Source organism: Pan troglodytes, chromosome 6, assembly GCF_028858775.2.
Source record: "Pan troglodytes isolate AG18354 chromosome 6, NHGRI_mPanTro3-v2.0_pri, whole genome shotgun sequence".
NCBI classification, from domain to species: domain Eukaryota; kingdom Metazoa; phylum Chordata; class Mammalia; order Primates; family Hominidae; genus Pan; species Pan troglodytes.
This window is the reverse complement of record NC_072404.2, coordinates 141,259,247-141,281,870: the sequence shown is the minus strand read 5'-3', so window position 1 is coordinate 141,281,870 and position 22,624 is coordinate 141,259,247. Positions and strand designations below refer to the sequence as shown.

General features: G+C 35.4%; 1 long non-coding RNA gene across 1 annotated transcript; it reads left to right on the top strand.

Annotated features, from left to right (window-relative positions):
- The first annotated feature begins 8,300 nt into the window (after positions 1 to 8,300).
- LOC129144612 (uncharacterized) lies at positions 8,301 to 18,857 on the top strand. Its single transcript, XR_008549064.2, has 3 exons — positions 8,301 to 8,562; positions 10,707 to 10,824; positions 17,278 to 18,857. It is a non-coding gene; the product is annotated as an uncharacterized LOC129144612 (long non-coding RNA).
- The last annotated feature ends 3,767 nt before the right edge of the window (positions 18,858 to 22,624 follow it).

Sequence of the window (22,624 nt, the reverse complement as noted above, 5' to 3'; positions counted from 1 at the left end):
TTGGCTCACTGCAACATCCTCCTCCCGGATTCAAGCAATTCTCCTGCCTCAGCCTCCTGAGTAGCTGGGACTACAGGCATCTGCCACCATACCCTGCTAATTTTTGTATTTTTAGTAGAGACAGGGTGTCACCATATTGGTCAGGCTGATCTCGAACTCCTGACCTCAGGTGACCCACATGCCTCAGCCTCCCAAAGTACTGGGATGACAGGCATGAGCTACTTTGCCCGGACTAAACTAGGCTTTGAAGGAACAGAATTCAAAATTATAAGAGCCACCTATTACAAACCCATAGCAGACATCATACTGAATGGGCAAAAGGTGGAAGCATTTTCCTTGAAAACTGGAATGAGACAAGGATACCCTCTCTCACCACTCCAATTCAACATAGTCTTGGAAATTCTGGCCAGAGCAATCAGGCATGAGAAATAAATAAAAGGCATCCAAATAGGAAGAGAGTAAGTAAAACTATCACTGTTTGCAGATGACATGATTCTATGCCTAGAAAACCCCATTGTCTCTGCCAGAAAGCTCCTTGATCTGATAAACAACTTCAGCAAAATTTCAGGATACAAAATAAATGCATAAAAATCAGTAGCATTCCTACATACCAATAGCATCCAAGCTGAGAGCCAAATCAGAAACAGAATCCCATTCACAATTGCCGCACAAAGAATAAAATACCTAGGCATACAGCTAATCAGGAAGGTGAAAGATTTCTAAAATGAGAATTACAAAACACTGCTTAAAGAAATCATACATGACACGAATAAATGGAAAAACATTCCATGATCATGAATTGGAAGAATCAGTATTGTTAAAATGGCCATACTGCCCAAAGCAATATAGAGATTCAATGTTATTTCTACAAAACTACCAATGACATTCTGCACAGAATTATAATTAGAAAAAAACTGTTTGAAAATTCATGTGAAACCAAAAAAGAACTGAAATAGCCAAGGCAATCCTAAGCAAAAGGAGCAAACCTGGAGACCTCATGTTACCTGACCTCAAATTATACTACAGGACTACGGTAACCAAACAGCATGGTACTGATACAAAAACAGACATCTAGACTAATGGAACAGAATAGAGAGTCCAGAAATAATGCCACATACTTACAACCATCTGATCTTTGACAAAGCCAACAAAAACAAGCAATGAGGAAACGACTACCTATTCAATAAATAGTGCTAGGATAACTGGCTAGCCATATGCAGAAGACTGAAACTGGTCTCATTCCTTACACTGCATACAAAAATCAACTCAAGATGGATTAAAAACTTAAATGTAAAACCCACAACTATAAAAATCCAGGAAGATAACCTAGGCAGTACCATTTATGACAAAGACAGTAAAAGCAATTTCAACAAAATAAAATTTGACAAATGTGACCTAATTAAGCTAAAGAGCTTCTGTATAGCAAAATAAACTATCAACAGAGTAAACAGATGAACTATAGAATGGGAGAAAATATTTACAAATACATATCCAACAGAGGTTTAATATCCAGAATCTGTAAGGAACTTAAACAAATTTACAAGAAAAAACCAACCCTATTAAAAAGGGGGCAAGGGGCATGAAAAGACAATTTTCAAAAGGCATACATGTGGCCAGCAAGCGTATGAAAAAAATGTTCAACATTGCTAATTATTAGACAAATGCAAATGAAAACCACAATGAGATACCTTCTCACACCAGTCAGAAAGGCCATTAATAAATAATCAAAAAATAACAGATGCTGGCAAGGTTTTTTGGAGAAAAGGGAACACTTATATACTGCTGGTGGCAGTGTAAGTTAGTTATGCCATTGTGGAAAGCAGTGTGGCAATTTCTCAAAGAACTTAAAGCAGAATTACCATTCTACCCAGAACTCACATTATTGGGTATATACCCAATGGAATATAAATCATTCTGTCATAAAGGCACATGCACACTTATGTTTATTACAGCACTATTCACAATAGCAAAGACATGGAATCAACATAAATGTCCATCAGGGTAGACTGAATAAAGAAAATATGGTATATATATACATCATGGAATACTACAGAGACATAAAAAAAGATTGAAATGATGTCCTTCACTGCAACATAGATGGATCTGAGACCATTATCCTAAGCAAACTAATGCAGGAACAGAAAACCAAATATCGTATGTTCTCACTTGTAAGCATGAGCTAAACAATGAGAAAACATGGACATAAAGAGAGGAACAACCGACACTGGGGCTTACTTGAGGGTGGAAAGTGAGAGGAGAGAGAGGATTAAAAAATAAAACCTATTGGGTACTATGCTTATTACCTGGGTGACTAAATAATCTGTACACTGAACCACTGTGACACACAGTTTACCTGTATAACAATCCTGCACGTGTATCCCTAAACCTAAAATGAAAGTTAAAAAAAATTGTGCAAAAAGAGAGATTTACTCTAGTTTTGCTGTTACACGTCAAATTGCAAAAGCTACAGGCACAATGACTAACAAGTTACAGCTACAGTGAATAAGTGCTTAGTTAAGATGGAAAATGAATTCAATTTGTGGGTGAAAGACGTGAATATAGATGTGTTCCCATTGACAACAGTCGAGTTCCCCACTGTCTCCAGTTTCAGACATCCAATGCGGGTCTTTGGATATGTATTCCCCATGGATAGAGGGACTCCTGTAATGGGAAAAGGTTGCCAGGGTTGTTCTTTTTTATAAGAAAGATAACTCAAGAGGTCAAAGATCAAAGAGTTCCAAATGGTTAGAAGACAACCATATCCTGGACAGACTACAAGATACCCCCAGTTTCTCAAATTCACAATTCATGACTTCACATGTTTCCTACACATTGTGCCAAACCTTATTTTCATTCCAGCATGGCTGTCTTTGACATTTAAAAAATATTTAAGATGCACACTTCCCTGAAAATATGAGAAGCAGGGTGAAGAGAGCAATATGTGCTTCTATGCTACTAGAATGTTTAATTCAGTAAACATTGAATCATTTTTATTATTTAGCAGTGAAGGTGATTTTAATATTAGAATTTTATGTATGAGTAGAAGTCTTCTCGAAGAAAACAGGAGATTCTTAATGAGGCAAGCATATTTGAAGCAAAGGAAATAGTCATAACAAATGCATGTGAAATACAAGTATATGTGGAAGTGGAGGTTAAAGCAAGAACAAAGAAGCGTCTCATATTCCTCAACAGTATATATTTCTCTTCCACAAATAATCTTATTTTAAAAATTGTAATCTGAATAAGGAAGATATTTTGGTGTTTAGCTTTTATAAATCTCTGCGAGGATTTTTTATAATGTCCCAATAAGATGGCCTCTGTTAGGTGGGGATTATTTAAATAACAATTTGATATTATGAGTATTCTGGGAACACAGATAGAATTGAGCAGATGAATAAAAAATGAACGGTAGATGTGAGAGTCAAAGAGAAATGTAAAAGACATGAAATTACATGCTTTCCTATTTGAAAACATTCTTTGCACCTCACTGGCAGATTACAAGTCATTCTAACATTTCATGATGTCTGAATTAGAAGGCAGGAAGAAGTGTGATAAGTAGCCAACTGTGTGAATCAGGACAAACAGTTGGAAAGTTTATGACAGCTTATTTTAATTGAACCTCATTTCATGAATTCATGCTATTCTAATGTTTCTAATACAGTATTCAATAGAACCAGTGTACCACTAGTTGGCTTTGCCTTTTTTTTTCAATTACAAGACTAGAAGAGTAAAAAGTTATGTCAAAACCACAGCATCCATTTATCTAACAAAGTAATATACATCGATCCTTTGAAAGGCACTGGGGAAATCAATGGATTCAAAGTCAGGCAGAATGCTTCCTCTTGAAGATATGATAGTTATTAATAAAATAATAAATAATATCATAATTACCATCATAAAAATGTGCATAAGCTATATTACGAGATTAGATTGAGGAAGGGTATTTCTACTAAAATATCAAGGAAAGCTGAAAAATGAATAGAAGTTAAGTTTACAATGTATGAAGAGAAGGATATTTCTAAAAGGAAAAGCAAAATGCATGTAAAAGTTCTTTACCAAAATAAATATGGAAATAACTTTGAACTGAAATAATGTCCTTGTGGTAGGAAAACAAGCCAGTAAAGGTGACTCTATGTGATACAATGTTAGTAAATAGGCAAGTATCAGACTGTGCAGATTCTTGAAGGGGTATAAAGAGTCTTGTTTTCATGCTATTAGGAAAAGGGTAATATAATTAGATCTGCATTGTGATGAACAGACTGGAGAAGAACCTAAACTGCTATATAAAGGTGGCTGGAATACTCTTGTAATGGTCTGTGGTGCCTTGGTCCAGAGTGATGTCTGCAGAGGTGGAAAGAAGTAGATGAGTTTGAAATATATTTAGATGGTAAACTTGCCAGGATTTAAATTACAGATTGATTATAAGAATGAGAAGGAAAGAAAAGTATCAAGGTGACTGATAGAAGTCAGAAATTGTTTAATAAACTGAGTAATAACACAATTCATTAAGATAGGGAGCATTAGAATAAGAACAAGTTTGGAAGGCACGAAATCAGATTCTGAATTCTATTTGGGAAATGTTAATATGAGGTATGTTTGAGATATCTCAGAGATGTTTAGTCGACTATAGTAGCCAGCCTCCCAGATAGACTCCAGTGATTCTTACAAATGGAATCCACATTGTACCACAGCTGCTGTTCTGTGTGACTAATAACATAGGGTAAATTTGATGGTATGTTACTTCAAAGATTTGGTTATAAAGACTGCAGCTTCTGCACATTCTCTCTCTCTCACACACACACATACACACACACACACGCACACACACACACAAAATCACTCACACTGTCAAATCATGAGGACCACACTGTAAAGCACGAAGTTTCCATTTAATATCCATTGAGGGACTGAGGCTTGCCAACATGCGTGAACTTAGAAACAGGTATTTCCCCAGAAATGCACCCTCCTTCAATGATGCTTTCAGATGAGATTGCAGCCCCAGTTGGAAGCCTGACTGCAACCTCATGAGAGACTTTTTTTTTTTTTGATGGAGTCTCGCTCTATCGCCCAGGCTGGAGTGCAGTGGCGCGATCTCGGCTCACTGCAAGCTCCGCCTCCCGGGTTCACGCCATTCTCCTGCCTCAGCCTCCTGAGTAGCTGGGACTACAGGCGCCCGCCACCACGCCTGGCTAAATTTTTTTGTATTTTTAGTAGAGACGGGGTTTCGCCATGTTAGCCAGGATGGTCTCGATCTCCTGACCTCGTGATCCGCCCATCTCGGCCTCCCAAAGTGCTGGGATTACAGGCATGAGCCACCGCGCCCGACCCATGAGAGACGTTTGAGTCAGACACATCTATCTAAGAGGATCCTGGTTTTCCAACCCGCATGAGTTGTTGGATATTGGATCCTTGGGATCATCTGTTACACAATAATAGGAATATAATATATGGGCATTAATAGGCTGTTACTACTATGAGAAAAGGGAATTTGTTTTGTTCGTGGTTATATTCCTAGAACCTTGAAGGAGGAGTGTGGATAAATCTTTATGAGCAATCTATGTGTATGTAGTAACCTTATGGTTGTATGTGAATGACATTGTGTAGGGTTATAGAACAAGAAAAGAAGAGAGCCAAAGAGCAAGACTTGAAGTATTCAGATATTTGATGGTCAAGTAAAGAAAGACAGGCCTGCAAATCAAACCAAGAAGAAACAGCTGGAAAGGTTGGGGGTAAATTAGGTTATTGTTGTGACATAAGATTAAAGGGGAACATATTTTTTAAATGAGTGAGTGGTAAACAGTATCAAGTAATTCACAGAAGTCAGTGAAAATGAGCATTAAAGTATGTCCATTAGATTTAAAAATATGGAGATACTTGCGATTTTGTGGGGCTGGAAGTTAGCCCAAAATAGATAAAGATGTGGTTGAGATTTAAGAAGAGGAATATATTATATTACATTATACTACATGATATGATACTATATTATGCTTCAAGTACCAGTATATGTTTCAAATTATTAGAAGGTGGAGAAGAGGGAGACACATACTGGACACATGATGGTACAATTTACTGAGACAGAAAATGCTAGGGTCATAGTAGATTTTAGAAAGTATGAGAAATCAAGAAGTATTTTTGATTGTTCAGTTTGAGATGTTGATGCATTATCCAAGCGTCATGCATTTTCCAAGTGTCAAGATCAAGTAGCAAGTTTGCTGGATAAATCTGAAACTCACAATGAAGTTTAAACTAGAGATGTAATTGTAAGCAACTGAAGCAAATGAATAGTAATTGAAACCATGAAACTGGTGGAGGTATCCTGGAAAATAAGTTTCAGCAGAAAAATAATAATAAAGGTTGGTGGGTGAAATTCTGGGCCATGCCAATGTTTAGAGTAGAAGTTCTTAACAAAGGGATATGGGGAGAGAATTTAGGGTGTTAATGAATTTAGGCAGGTGAAACATTACCTCTTTATTTTTACAAATCATTAATTGTGATGTAGCAATTTTTTCAAATACAAGTATAAGCAAAGACTGTAGTAATGTTAGCAATTCTATGACTTCATCAATAGTAATCACAGATAACTTCATATCACATTGCTGTTCTTTATTATTATGATACTTAAGATACTTATGCTTATCACAAGTTCAAAATAGTAGACCCACTACTAGATCTTCTTATTTAATGCATTCATAAAGAAGCATATCTACTAGCACACCAAAGATTTGAAAGTACATCTTTGGAAACTAGTATTGATATGAATTTTTCCTTGATAAACCTACGCATTTAAAAATATTCTAAAGAAATTCATAAATTTCATTAGATTTCCTGAAAGCACTATGGCGTAAAATAAGAAAATAACCTCTGACTTTGATAGAAAGAGGCACTGTTAGTAAATTAATAATAAAACCAGCTGAATGTAATGTTCTGGAAGCCAAGTGAAGAAATTGTTTCCAAAAAGGAATGGTTGACTATATCAAATGCTTCTGACAGTTAAGTGTTGGATGCAGTCTGAAATTGATTATTGGTTTTGGCAAGATACAATTTCTTTATGACCTTGATAAGAACAGTTTCAGTGGCCTGGATGGGTCTAAAACCTAACTGGAATGAGTTCAAGTGAGAATGGTTACTGAAAAAGTATAGACAGTGTGTATAGAAAGCTATTTCATAGCATTCCATTTGGAGGAGGAGTGTGTATACATGGGACCATAGTAGGAAGAAAGTCAAGGAGTGAGACTCTTTTTTCAATGTGTTTCTTTAGGATTAAAACTATTACAGGATTCTCTCTCTCTCTTTCTATCTCTGTGTGTGTGTGTGTGTGTGTGTGTGTGTGTGTGTATTCAGCAAGTTTGACAGAGACAGGATATTCACAGGAGCAGAGTCCTTGAATAGGCAAGAATAAAAGTTGTTCTAAGGTGAATCACTGCCCTTAGGAATAAGCACATTTTATCCATTTTAATAGGAATGTAAATCTCAGTTTTTATGTAATAATAGAGATATAGGTTGATATGGAATGAAGAGAACAGTACTTTTTGTTTCTCTTTACTCTCTGAAATAATCTAAGTATGGGGAGAGAGATGTTGTGAAGCAATATTCTTGGATAAATGGAGAATGAATGGCTAGGAAAATATTGTGAATGGCTAACAGTGCTGAAGAGCAACTTGAGTTTTACATTAAAAATTACAGTGATAACTAGCACCATGATTATATCATTTTCTACAGATAGGACCAGATGTCTGGGTTTCAGTTGGGATTAAGATGGGCTGAATTTTAACTAGGAAAGTAACACTGAGGAAAAATTGGGCCAAGAAGTTTATACACTGTGCAATAAAATGACAATAATGAGTCAGGAATCTATGCTGGATTAAAAGGCCGATAAGCACATTAGGAAAGTAATAGATAATGCATATGTCAGTAATAGATAACTAAGCTAAATCAATAGGTTGATAATCCCACTGAGATAAAACTGGGTTGGCTTTGGGGTACTAGATGGAATGAGCCAGAAAGACTGGATGTCATGATAGTATGGTGGGATCCTTGAAGTCAAGACATTGGAGGGTTGCTGCTACTGGTAATGATGGAGTCTAGGCTATGGTCTAGGCTATGGTCAGTAGAATGGGTAGCTGAATTGGGGTAAAGATAATTACTATTGGAAGTGAGATGGTTAAACCCAGAGTGTTAGATTAATCACTTACGTGGGGATTAGAGTCACTACAAATATCAAGAGAAGAGGGTTAGAATTTAGGGAGAATTATAAGTTCTAGAATTTGAATTCTAGAATTGCTAAAGAAAACTGAATCTCAGAGGTAGATTTTAAGAGCTTTGGAGTCAGATTGGTATGGCATGTTGTGATCATAATTAAATCAGTATAAAGGCTTAGGTGAAGAGTAATGATGTGGGATGCCGAGATTTCTGCTGGTGTTTGAAGGTCACAAGACTACAGAGATGTAAAGCACAAAGCAGTTACCCCTGCCAGTCTCTCAGGAGATGAGCCATTAGTTGTAGTTATTACCCGCCTCTTTGGATCATTTCCTGGCAATTTTAAGGTGTTGTTATGGCAAAGAGGTAATGGATTCTATTAGGTCCCATGGACCTCCCTTATAATCCTGCTGTGAGCACTGTCAAGGCCACTGGGGAGGGGTGGTCCGCCTTGAAATAGACATCACAACAGCCTCCTGAGGGAGAATTTTTTTTTTTTTTTCAGTTTAGTCACTTTTATCACTGAAGAAAGATCAATGATTGAGGAGAGGATGTGCCCGTGCAGGAAAGGTGTTAGACATTTGTTTAAAATGAGAGCAAACAGCTCCTAGAAATATTCCACTAATTGAGGTATATAAAGTTCAGAACTGCTCTTCCTTTTTTCTCTTTGCCAGTCTGCTGCTCTCATTGCCTCAGTATTATACATTACTTTTAAAAGTTTTTAACCCTACTGGGGGGATGGTACCAGGAATCAAAACTTGATATTACAGTGAAAATATTTAGGATCAAAATGTAAATTATATGTAATTCAAAAATTGTATCTACAATTGTGGCTTCATAAAAACAGAGACATGAGGGTGTGGTGGCATGTGCCTGTAACCCCAGCTACTCAGGAGGCTGAGGCAGGAGAATCACTTGATCCTGGGAGGCAGAGGTTGCAGTGAGCCGAGACTGTGCCACTGCACTCCAGCCCGGGTGACAGAGTGAGATTGTCTAAAAAAAAAAAAAAAAAAAATAGGAGCATGATATTTGCAATATTTCAAAAATTATTAGAACCATGTTTTACTTAAATGAAAGACAATAAAAAATGAATATGCTGAAGTAATGGATAATTATACTGTTTATACATTTAAATAAAATTATTCATATTAAATGGTATAGTACTTAAATACATAGGACATGCTATTAAGCTAGCTTTGGTTTAATGTCCCACTACTTTGTTTTCCTGTTATACACATAATTGTTTTGATTTATTTATGATTTGTACTATGAAATTTTTATTTTAATTTTGTTTGGATGCTCAAAAACTTGAGTTTTTTAAATGACAGCAACATTTTGTCTAGTTTCATTTCAACTATATTTTATGTGGATAGTTTAGATATTTATAAAAGATCTCTATTTGGGAGAAAGTAAATTAAAAGTGTGAAATAGGGATGTGCTGTTTGGAAGCAGTATTTGCTCTGAACAAATTCTGAAAACAGCGAAAAAATTTTAGTAAGCCGAAAAAAACATATAACTTTTAAATTTCTGAGTTACCCGGTTCTAATATTATTATTCTTTATTAGAGGCTTTTATTAGTATGTATTTTAAAGTTTCTTGACAGTATTATACATTTTTAGAGTGACTATACGGGAGTATTACAATTATGTTACCTTAGGAGGTTTATGGTATAAATTTGTATTAGCGTCCTCCAAGAAAGACAGAACCACTAGGATATATAAGAGGGGATTTGTAAGGGGAAATTGATGTACACTATCACAGAGATGAAGTCCTGGGATAGGCTGTCTGCAAGTTGGAGAACCAGAGAAGTCAATAGTGTGGCTCAGTCTGGAAGCCAGAGAACCAGGTAAGCCAATAGTGCAGCCCCCAGTCTGAGGCCAAAAGCCTGAGAGCTCCCGGGAGGCCTCTGGTACAAGTCCCAGAGTCCAAAAACCAAAGAAGCTGGAGTCTGATGTCCAAAGGCAGGAGGAAAAACGGCATCCCACTTCAGAAGGAAGACAGTAAACGGAGAGAGAGAGAGAGAGAGAGAGGAGAGAGAGGAGAGACAGAAAATCCCTCTTCTGCTTGTTTGTCCCAGCCAGGCCCCCAGCAGATTGGATGGTGACTGCCCATCTTGAGGACAGGTCTTCCTCTCTGTGTCCACTGACTCATGTATCAGTATCCTCTGGAAACACCCTGGTAAGACACACCCAGAAAAAGTGCTTCACCAGCCATGTAGGCATTCGTCAATCCAGTCAAATTGACACCTAACATTAACTACCATAGTATTTATAATAACCAACCTATTGCTTGTGACATGCATGTAAAATAACATATTTCCAGCTTTGTGACAAGTTATAACGTAGTTTACTATTGTCTTCCATGTATGTTGCATATCATTTAAAATATTTTTATTTGGAAAAGGATATAAATGCAAACCCCACAGTTTTAGTAACTAAAAATTTCCAATAAATTTTCCATCTTATATTAAGAGTTTTTTCTTGTCTTTTCTCTTTTTTTTTTTGAGACAGAGTCTCACTCTGCTGACCAGGCTGGAGTACAGTAGTGCCATCTTGGCTCACTGCAACCTCGACCTCCCAGGTTCAAGCAATCCTTCCACCTCTGTCTCCCAAGTAGCTGGGACTACAGGTATGTGCAACCATGTCTGGCTAATTTTTCTATTTTTTGTAGGGACAGGGTTTTGCTATGTTGCCCAGGCTGGTCTGGAACTCCAGAGCTCAAGAAATCCACTTGCCTTGACTATTGAAATGTTGGGATTACAGGCATGAGCCATCATGCCCTGCCCACCTGCCCACTTTTTCTTTTTCGAAGAGGCAGGGTCTTGTTCTGTCACCCAGGCTAAAATGCAGTGGTGCCATCTAGCTCACTGCAGCACCAAATTTCCTGGGCTCAGGCAATCATCCTACCTTTGCCTCCCAAGTGGCTAAGACTACAGGCCTGTGCCACCATGCCTTGCAATTTTGTTTTATTTTTTTAGTGATGGCATCTCCGTGTGTTACCCAGGATGAAAGAGTTGCCTTTCTTCAGCTTTTATTCAGCTAATGAATAAATATATTAGGCACTATGTTATCAGGGTTCTCCAGGGAGAAAGAACCAATAAGGGATAGATGATAGATGACAGATAGATAGATAGATAGAGCATGTATTAGGGAAATTGGCTTCCATTATTATGGAAGCTGAGGAAGCTGTAGAGTCCTATGGCCTAATGCACAAGGGCAGGAGGAGGAGCATGCCCCAGCTTCAGGAGAGAAAGAAAAGAACCGCCCCCCCTCGCTCTGCTATTTTGTTGTACCCAATCCCCCAGCTGATTAAATGGTACCTGCCTGCATGGAGGACAGATCTTCCCCACTCTTTCAGTCCACTGACTCACAGGCCTACTTCATCTGGAAACACTTTCAGACACACATGGAAGTAATGCTTTATCAGTTCTGTAGGTATTCCCTAATCTATTCAAATTGACACCTAAAATTAACTATCACAGGCATTTTTAGGTTTTAGTTATGATTTTGCTTGAATTTTACTTTTTTGATTTTTTAATAACTCATAGCAATATTTTATAAAATCATTTAATGCCAGTCTTTAAAATGTGGGAAAATGGCACACACAGTAGTCCCCTCTTATCCACGATTTTGCTTCCTGCAGTTTCAGTTAACCAGTCAACCGTGGTCTGAAAATATTAAACATAAAATTTCAGAAATAAACAATTCACAAGTTTTAAATTGTGCATCATTCTGGGTAGAATTATGAAATCTCCTGCTCTTCTGCTTCCTCCTGCTCAGGATGTGAATCATCTCTTTGCCCGGAATCTCCACACTGTCGTCTACATTCCCTGCTGCTAGTTAAGAGCCATCTTGGTTATCAGATTGACTGTCTCAGTACTGAAGTACTTGTGCTCCAGTAACCCTTATTTTGCTTAAGAATGGCCTCAAAGCACAACACTAGTGATGCTGGCAATCGGGATATGCCAAAGAGAAGCCACAAAGTGCTTCCTTTAAATGAAAGGTGAAGGGAAAATCATTGTGTGCTGTAGATTTCTAAGATCTACAGTAAGAGCAAATCCTCTATCCATGAAATCGTAAAAGAGAGAGATATTTGTGCTAGTTTTCCTGTCACACCTCAAACTGCAACAGTTACAGTAATAGTGCTTGGTAAGTGCTTAGTTAAGATGGAAAAGACATTGCATGTGTGGGTGGAAGACATAAACAGAAACATGTTCTGATTTATGGCAATGTGTTGCACCAGAAAGCATTGAGCCTATAGAAAGAATTTAGCAAGGGATCCCCTGAAACTAGTGACACCACGCCATTTACTGCAAGTAAGGGATGGTTACACAGATTCAGGGATGTGGAGTCAGTAGTAGAAAACACTACATCCCAATGCCTACATCATTCACCTCATTTCATCTAATTTCGTAGGCATTCTGTCATCTCAGACCATCTCAAGGAAGGTGAAAATAAAACAAGACATTTTGAGAAAGAGAAAGAGAGGCTGCATTCACATAATTTTTATTACAGTATATTATTATAATTATTCTATTTTATTATCAGTTACAGTTGTTAATCTCTTATTGTGCCTAATTTATACATTAAATTCTATCGTAAGTTATACAAAATCAGTATATTTACAGTTCGGTACTATCCATGCTTTCATGAATTCTCTGGGGGTCTTGGAACACATCCCTCAAGGATAAGGAGTACTACTATAACCCAAACTATATACTTTTTTATTTATCCCATATCAAATATACACAGTAAAGACATACCAAAATATTTTTTAAAGTGAGTAAGTTTAAAATAAATATAGTCTAGTTTTTATTTATTTTTAAAACATCACAAAACAGAGAAAATATATTACCTTTTAATTTAGATTAATAATACTATTATTTCTGTCATTTTGCAGGAGCAAAATTTTTTTATGGCCATACACCTAAAATGAAATAGCATGATTATGTGCAGTTATGCTCCCTTAGAAATGTCTTTTATTTAAATGTTTGGCAGGTGAATAGTCTCTGGAGTCAAAAGATCTTAATAGAACTGCAATATGATCAATGAGAATGGAGTCAAACACAGGTGATTTTTATTTATCACTTACACAGAACTTTAGATTGTGAATGGCTCTGAAATATTTTATACTTTTCTAAAGAAGTTTTAGGTAAATCAGTATACTTCTGCTGAAAAATAAAACAAACACGCTCCAATATTGGCTAGAGAGGGACTTAGTTTCCTGAGTAGAGAAAAAGTGGGAAAAAGGATCCAATGTGCAAAATTACAACTATACTAACTATAATTTTGTAGTACTCTGTTAAATTACTGTTTTATTTTATCTAAGAAATACTCAGCTTATCCACATTAGAGTAATTTGACAATATTCTAAAATATTATGAAACCAAGGCTCATTTAGTATTTCAAATTCTTTAGAACAATTCTTAACACATAACTCTCAATTTGTTGAATAATGTTAATAGCCCAATTTACTTGAACATAAAGCAGTTGTTCTCAAAATTTGCTTCATATTAATATTTACCTGAGGATGTTTTAAAAACTTCCCACTTCCCAGGCTTTGCCCTGGTATATCCCTAAATGTGAGATCCAAATATCAGTGTTTATTAAAACATTCCCCAGGTGATTCTGATTGCAACCACATCTGGCCACTATTGGCATAGAAGGGAGACAAAACAAATATTCAATTGAATGAAGACATGAATTAAATCAAATGAGTCAAAATTAATTAATTTACTTCTATCATATGTTATTTACCAAGATACATTTGGGGTATAGGCATTGGGTAAACATCCCCATTCTAAAAAGGAGAAATCAGCCAAAAGAAAGGGGCTACGGGCCCTGTGTAAATTCAAAACCCAACAGGGCAGTCAGTCATTAAATCTTAAAGCTCCAAAATAATTTCCTTTGTCTCCATGTCCCACATCCAGGCACACTGCTGCAAGGGGCAGGCTCTCAAGTCCTTAGGCAGCTCCACTACCTTGGCTTTGCAGAGTGCTTGCTGCCTTTGAGGCTGCTCTCATGATTGGATTTAAGTGCCTGTGGCTTTTCCAGGCACAAGGTGCAAGCTGTTGATGGCTCTACCATGCTCAGGTCTAAAGGACAGTGGCCCCATTCTCACAGCTCCACTAGGCAGTGCCCCAGTGGAGACCTACTACCTGACATTTCCCTTTTGCACTGGCCTTGCAGAGGTTCTCTGTGAGGGCTCTGTCCCTGCTGCAGGCTTCTGCCTTGGACACCCAGGCATTTCTTTAGAATCCACCACTCTCGCACTCTGCACACCTGCAGGCTTAACACCACATGTAAGCTGTCAAGGCTTAGGGCTTACATTCTCCACAGTGGCAGCCTGAGCTGTACCTGGGCCCCTTATACCCAGAGCTGAAGCTGCTGGAATGTGGGACACAGTGTCCCGAGGCTGCACAGAGCAAATGGGGCCCTTGCCCCGGCCCATTAAACCACTCTTCCATTCTCAGCTTTTGGGCCTGTGTTGGGAGGGGCTGCTGCAATGGTCTCTGAAATGCCTTTGAGACCTTTTCTTCATTGTTCTGGATATTAGCATTTGGCTCCCTTTCAGTTATGCAAATATTTCTAGCAAGTGGTTGCTTCACAGCCTGCTTGAATTCCTCTCCTGAAAAAGCTTTTTCTTTCTCTGCCACATGGTCAGGCTGCAAATTTTCCAAAGTTTTACTCTTTGCTTCCTGTTTAAATATAAATTCCAACTTCAAATCATTTCCTTACTCCTGCATCTAAGTATAGGCTGCTAGGAGCAGTCCAGCCACATATTGAATGTTTGCTGCTTAGAAATTTATTCTGCCAGATACCCTAAATATCACTCTGAAGTTCAAACTTGCACAGAGCCCTAGAATATGGACACAATATAGCCAAGTTCTTCCCTAAGACATAACATGTGTGACTTTTGCTCCAGTTCCTAATAAGCTCCTTATTTCCACCCAACACCTTATTAGCCTTTCATTGTCCGTATCACTATCAGCATTGTGGTCACAACCATTTAAGAAGTCTTTAGAAGTTTAAAACTTTCATTCATCTTCCTGTCTACATCTCAGCCCTCCAAACTCTTCCAATCTTTGCTCGCTACTCAGTTCCAAAGCTTCTTCCACATTTTCAGGTATCTTTATAGCAACACCCCATTCCTGGTACCAATTTTCTATTATGCTATTCTTGCATTGCTATAAAGCAATATCTGATACTGGATAATTTATAAATAAAATTAGCTCATTGTTCCACTGGCTTTACAGTAAACAGTGCTGGCAACTGCTCAGCTTCTGCAGAGGATTTAGGAGGCTTACAATCATGACAGAAAGTGAAGGGGAGCAGGTACATCACAGGGCCAGAGCAGAAGAAAACAGATAGTGTTGGAAAAGTTGCCACACACTTTTAAATGACCAGATCTCATGAAAACTCACTCACTATCACAAAGGCACCTCCAAGCTATGAAAGATCTGTCCCCATGATCCAAACAATGACCAAATAGTAGTTTTAATTCATTTAATTCATTTTTCCTCTGTGTCACATTCTTTTTATGATACTGCTTCCCTTTTTATAAATCACACAATTTATTCTGTGTAGGGCATCATCATCCTTTAGATCATTACTTATATACACATATACTGTGGTCAAGCTGCATCAGAATAACTTTGATTAAAAATGCAGATTCTTGAGCCCTACCAAAGAACAACTTCAACCAAACCTCATTTTATAACTTGAATGAGAGGTAATTTTTATGCACCTGAAAACCACTTTAGGCCTTTCTTATGTCCTAAATCTCACTTTGTGTAGAATAACAAATTCACTAATAAAAATAGTTTGTACAATAAGTTGCAGGCAACTATTACAATCTGCAGCTGTCATCTTTTCTGTCGCTCAGTATAACCCATATTCTTCTAGGCTGCCAATCATAGCTCTCTGCCATCTGATTATTGCTTCCAGGAGTGCAGGATTTAGTGACAACACGACTTTTATTCCCACCTGTCTGCTCCCCACTTATTTCCTCTGATGATATGTATAGGCATCAACATTTAGTATTTATCAGTGACTCCACATCCTGCCTGCATATTAAAATCAACTGGTAAGGTTTTAAGAATTACTGATGCCTTTGCATGACTTCCTAAGTTTATAATTAAATTGTTCTGGGATGAATTCCTGGCAAGACCTTTTTTCTTTTTTTAACCCCAGCTGATTATAATAGTCAGGCAAGGTTTAAAACCACCGAGCTACTTGTTAGCAAAATAGCATGCGATTTTGTCAGAATCTTAGGTTTCAGGTTCATTATGATTTCAAGCATCAGGAGTAAAATATAATTACCTGGGGATTAAAGCATTTTATACATAAAATGATATAGCCTTACTACACAAATACCAGAAGACTGGAAAGAATATTAACATCTCTCAGTTTGAAAAGTCCTGTTTTCAAGCTGCTGTTACATCCATCTTCAGAATTTATAGCCTAAGGGTTGCAGATGGTAGAGTACTACTTAGAAAAGATACCCTGTTGGGAAAACCACATTGCTTTGCAATTAACCAGAGGAGTTCTTGTTTCCACACTCTCTTAGTTATCAGTTGAAAAGAATAATTATTGAGTTTTTGGAGGGTAACTAACCATGCAAATTTAATAGTGTGTAAAAATACGTGTACTTTTAAAACAGGTTTTATTCAAGAAAAAGATAATATAATGAGAAGTATTTTACAAATATTGATTTCAGGGGCAATTCAGTGAAGAAACAGTCTTTATCCTTGTTTGTATTCAAATAATCATTTCAGTACTCTGTTGCAAGAATTTTTGTTCCATATCAGATAAGAAAACTGAAATTTTCAAAGAAGGTATTTTGTTATTATTGCTGACATTTCACCCAACATATAAGCATAACCAGAATGAAGATTTTCTATTACCTATAGATATATATTTTAATATTTATACAGTTTTATGTATTTAAAACTTCAAGTTTTTCTTTGAATTATTGCTGAAAAAATGCATAAATTTTAAGTGGTCATTTAGGTGAGTTTTTACAGGCCTGTAAACCATCACCCCAAACAAGTTGTAGTGTATTTCTATTCTCTTTCCACAGAAAGTCCTACAGTGCCTCTCTCCAGTCAGTTTCTCCCCATGTTGGCAACTGTTTTCAATCATCATAGATAAATTTTCAGTTTGGATTCATGCAGTAAGTACACTATTCATTTTTGTCTGGCTTTTTCTCTTACCATAACATTTTCAAGATCAATTCATGATGATTATACATAGTTGAGATCCACTGCTGATATTTTGCATATTTACATAAGTGAGGTTGTATGCAATTATTATTGTTTATTGTTTGTTGTTGCTTAATAGTGTGTCACTGGATGGATACATACCATGACTTGCTTGTCTATACTTCTGGTATTGGTCATTTGGATGGTTTCTGTATTGTATATCGTAAATCACGAAGAAGGGTTCCACATTCTTTTCTAAGTCTATTCGATGATTTTGTTTATGTAACTACCTAGGAATTAAAACACTGTGTTAAATAGTAGATATATATTTAATTTATAAGAAATTGCTTTGCAATTTCTCAAAGTGAGTAAGGAATTTTATACTCTCGCTGGCAATTAATAGGTCAGAGGATACTTAGCCTCACCAACATTTTGCTTTGTCATATTTTTTGGTTCAGCCATTCTGGTGGGAGTGAACTGATATTTCATTGTGGATTCAGTTTAGATTTACATATTGACCATTTATGTTGAACATCTTTGCACGTGTTTATAGGCCATTTGCATATATTAATTTGTCAAGAGTGTTCAAGCCTTCAACTCATTTTATATTGAGTTGTTAATTATTTTATCATTAATTTGCATACCATTTATTACATATATTGGATAAAAGCTTTTGGTCACAAATATGTGTTGTAATATATTTCCTCCAGTATCTGCTTGTCTACTCATTTTATTATTTTATTTCATAATTTGTGCTTTTTATTTTCTATTCAAGAAAATACACTTCTGTTTTCTTCTGAAGCTTTATTATCCTGGTTATGTCAATTTCTGGAAGGGTTATGGATAAGTGAATTTCATTTATTTCTTATATGGATACCCGATTATTTCAACGTTTGTGAAAATATTTTTCCTCTATTGTATTTACTTGGCATTTTTGTCAAAATCAGTTTATTAAATATATGAAGGTCTATTTCTGAACACTCTACTTAATTCCATTTATTTAGTTCCATACACTAATACCATGCTCTCTTCTTTCTGTAGTTTTATAGTAACCCTTGAAATCAAGTAACTAAGACCTTTAATTTTGATATTTTTAAAGACTGAATTACCTATTCTGTATCCTCATTACCTCCACATCAATTTTAGAATTATCTTCTCTATATATTTTAAATAATTGCTTGGGAATTTGGTAAGGAATCTGACTAGAATCTGCATATCAATTTATGAAGAACAGTCACAGTAATAATATGAAATTTTCATATTTACAGACATGGTATATCTTTCATTTATTTAAATCATCATTAATTCCTCACAGAAATAATTTGTAGCTTTCACATGAGAAGTATGGCATATTCAAAAATATTTCCAGATATGTATTTTTATGCTACTGTATTTTACAATTAAAACATTTTGTTTGGGTACTTTTTATTACAATTATATACAAATAAAGTTAATTGGTATATAGACTATCCTGTAACTTTATTAAATTCCCTTCTACATTTTAGTAGTTTGTGTGCAGAAAATTTTTATTTTAAACATCACAATAATATTTTCTGTGAATGAAAAGAGTTACAACTCGTTATCTAATATTTATAGTTTTTTGGTGTATTTTGCTTTATTGCACGTGCTAAAATATTAAATAGAAGCATCAAGAGCAGACATCGTTGCCATATCCTCAATCTTAAAAGTGTTTAGTGATCTAGCTTTAAGGGCATTGTTTATTGTAGGTTTTCATAGATACCCATTATCTGATTTCAGAAGTATGCATGTATTTCAAGTTTGCTGAATGTTTTGTCATTGTTTTTTACATTATTTTGACTTTTCGATTTTATAGGCGTTATTGAGATAATTATGTAATTTTTTCATTTATTCTGGTAATTCAATGATTACATTTATTACTTTTTGATACTCAGACTAAACTTGTATTTCTGGGACAACAGGACTTATTTATTTTTTATTTTATATAGTGCTAAATTTGATTTGCCAATACTTTGTTGAGAAATTTTGTATCTGTGTTCAAGAAGAATATGTTCTGATTTTTTCCTTGTAATATTTTTCATGTTTTGACGGAAAGTGTTATTTTGGCCTCATACAAGGAATTTCTCATTTGGACATTTGTTTTATAATTATCAGTCTGATTTTGTTTCTTCTACCCCCTTTTGAGTGAATTGTGCATATTTGAGGTTTGTATATTTTATTTCCTATATTACCATTTTAGCTACATCTCTTTGGTAATTTTTAATGGTTTCTACAAATATTATAATATGCATTTTTATCTTTTAACACCGTAGCTTCAAACAATATCATGCAACTTCATAGACAGTATACAACTTTTACTCAGTTTTTGTGTTCATATTGTTCCATTGGTTTTTTTATGTATGACTTAAACACATTACATTGCTATCATTCTTGCTTTAACCACTTATTAATTTTCTAAAGTAATTAAGGAATATAGGTATTTCTGCAAATTCCAAGTTATTTTCTATTTCCTATGCTTATTGATCAATCTCACTCATTTGAAATTCTGTAATTGTGCTTCAACTAAAAGTATTTTTTGAGCATTTTTTATAGCACAAGTCTTTGCAAGTCAAAATCTGTTAGCTTTGTTTGACAATGTATTTGTGAAGGTTATTTACAAAATACAGAATTTCAGTTTCAGAGTTATATTTTATCTTTTAATACCTTAAAGTAACTTCAGAATTATTTATTATTTGTGGTAAGGAGTCTTTATGGGTATCATTTTTCTCCTGTACATAAGAGATGTTTTTCTCCCTGACTTCTTTCAAGATGACTTTATCTTTAATTTTTAGCAGCTTGTCTGTGATGTGTATATATGTGTGTGTGTGTGTGCACATATATTTTGTATTTATGCATTTATCCTGCTTGGAGCATTAAGTAAACTTCTTAGATCTTTGGGTTGATATATTTTCATCAATTTTGTTAAGTTTTTTTGCCATTGTCTTTGAAATATTTCTTCTTCTTTACTGTCTTGCTTTTCTTCTTTTGGGATTTAATTGCACATAGGTTAGATTGATACGTTTTTACATATCTTGGATTCTCTGTTTCCTCTTTTCCTTTTCTATTTATATTTTTTGTTTGTAAACTTTCTCTTCAAGGATATATTCCTCTTCCTTATACAGTCCCATCTGAAGCTCATGAAATAAATTGTATATATCTGATTTTTAATATCTAGCATTTCTATTTGTTCTTCTGTATAGTTCCCATGTCTCAGCTAAAAGCCCCATCTCTTCATTCATTAATTCTTTCCATCTTTTCCACAAAATTATTTTTAAGTTATAGTTAACTTAAATTTGATGTGATAATCCTAATATTTAGGCCATATCTGGATATATTTCTAATAATTATCACTGCTTTTCGGTATGGTACATGCTTTCTTGATTATTAGTATGTTCATTAGGATTTTTGACTGCATACTGTAATTATTGCATAAAAGAACAGCAAAGACTGAAGTAAATAATATTTACCTCTTGTCCTTTCTTATATAGGCTGACAGAATGGAGGATGAGTAAATACATTACTAGTCTACTGGATTCTGGTTTTTGTTTTTTTTTTAAGCTTAAGTTAGAATCAGCTCACAATCTCTTGAAGTATTTTAAGGATGGGGTCAGAACTTTTCTTTTAGGAGGGTTTGGGATCTGAGCTCTGACAAGATTCTGAATTTCTGCTTGTTCTTCTAAGTCAAGTAGCAAGTTTTCAGAAATGTAGGAAATTGCTCCTTTATATACTGCCCTGCTTCTTGTATTTGTGTTGTTGTAGGGTTTTGTTTGCTCTCCATTCTCACTCTCCACTTTCTGAGCCTCCAGAGATATTGCTTATCCCTCCTGCCCTGTTTTAGATTTTCTGACTGTGATCCTTCCCTTGTCTTTTTCAGGTAGCAGTACAGCTTACCTGGGGAGGATTCCCTCAGTTCTGTTCCATCATTAGCCTGAAAGCCTTTTAGAGAGCATCCCTCAGCATTTATTCCCTGTACCGATTCTGGGATACCATCCAAAAACTTTCAATGAAGAATTGCAAAAAAAAAACAACTTTATTGTTGTGTGGATTCTCGCTCTCTGGCAAGCTATGTAAAATTTTTTTAGTTTGTTTATTTATATGTGAGTTGTATAATGAAAGAAATAGAATATATCAAATAAAATGCTATCAGTCATGCAGCTTAGAGTGAAAAAAAATCTGTGCCATCTTTTGGAGCAAATGCAGTATAAGAAATAACACAACTCAAAAATGGGTTTAAAACATGAAATTACTCCAGAAAGATAGCTAGCATTTAGTGAATATTTTGTGAAAATCATAGAAAATGAATAATTTAAGCATCTTTTTAAAAATAGGGGATTCAAAAATAAAACGTTATTTGAGGAGAAATGAAAATGAGATATTTTCTAAAATCATAATGCTTGATTATCTTTTATTCATAATATTTAATTTGTGTTGTCATTACATCTTAAACTTTGAGCTGTTCAGGCAGCTAACAAATTCTTTTGTATTGCTATAAACATTATCATTACTTAAGAAATCACTTCAACAACGCTTAAAACCAGTATGTATTTAATAAGAGGCAACTGAAAATGATGGTTGAAATTCTCACATTTAGGAGAAAAATCTGTAATTACTAAAGACGTTTTCTTTTATAACAGGTTATTTCGAATTATTCATTTTGGAAAGAGCTCCTTCAGACATGCATGAAAAACATATACTATAATATTGAGAAGCTTTTCCTCTTGGCTAAAATCAGGACTAACCATTATAGTGATCTTTAATTGGACGATAGCATGCTGGGTGTGAACAGTAGTCTAGATAGACATTAGGAGCTTATGTAATTATTATTTATTTATTTTCTACCAGTTCTAAGAAGGCACAATTGGTTAAGATTAGACCATCAAACTCTGATTAACAGATTTTTAATAATTTTAGGATATAGATGTTTGAGTTTTGCATATTTTCTATAGCATATAATGGTATATAATAGCATATACTAAGAAAACAAATAAATGTACTGATTTTCTTCAATTCTTTTCATAATTTTTCAGGTTTATCTATCCATACCTCCCTTGAAACACATTTAAAGAACACAGAAAAGCCTTTAGGAACAGATTAGCTTTAATCTTGTGAAAGAGGAGTAACAATAATGCAACACAGATATATAAAACTGCCTCTTGTCTGGGGCCACAATATTCATACTACCTCTGAATCTAAAATGACCCTGTCTGA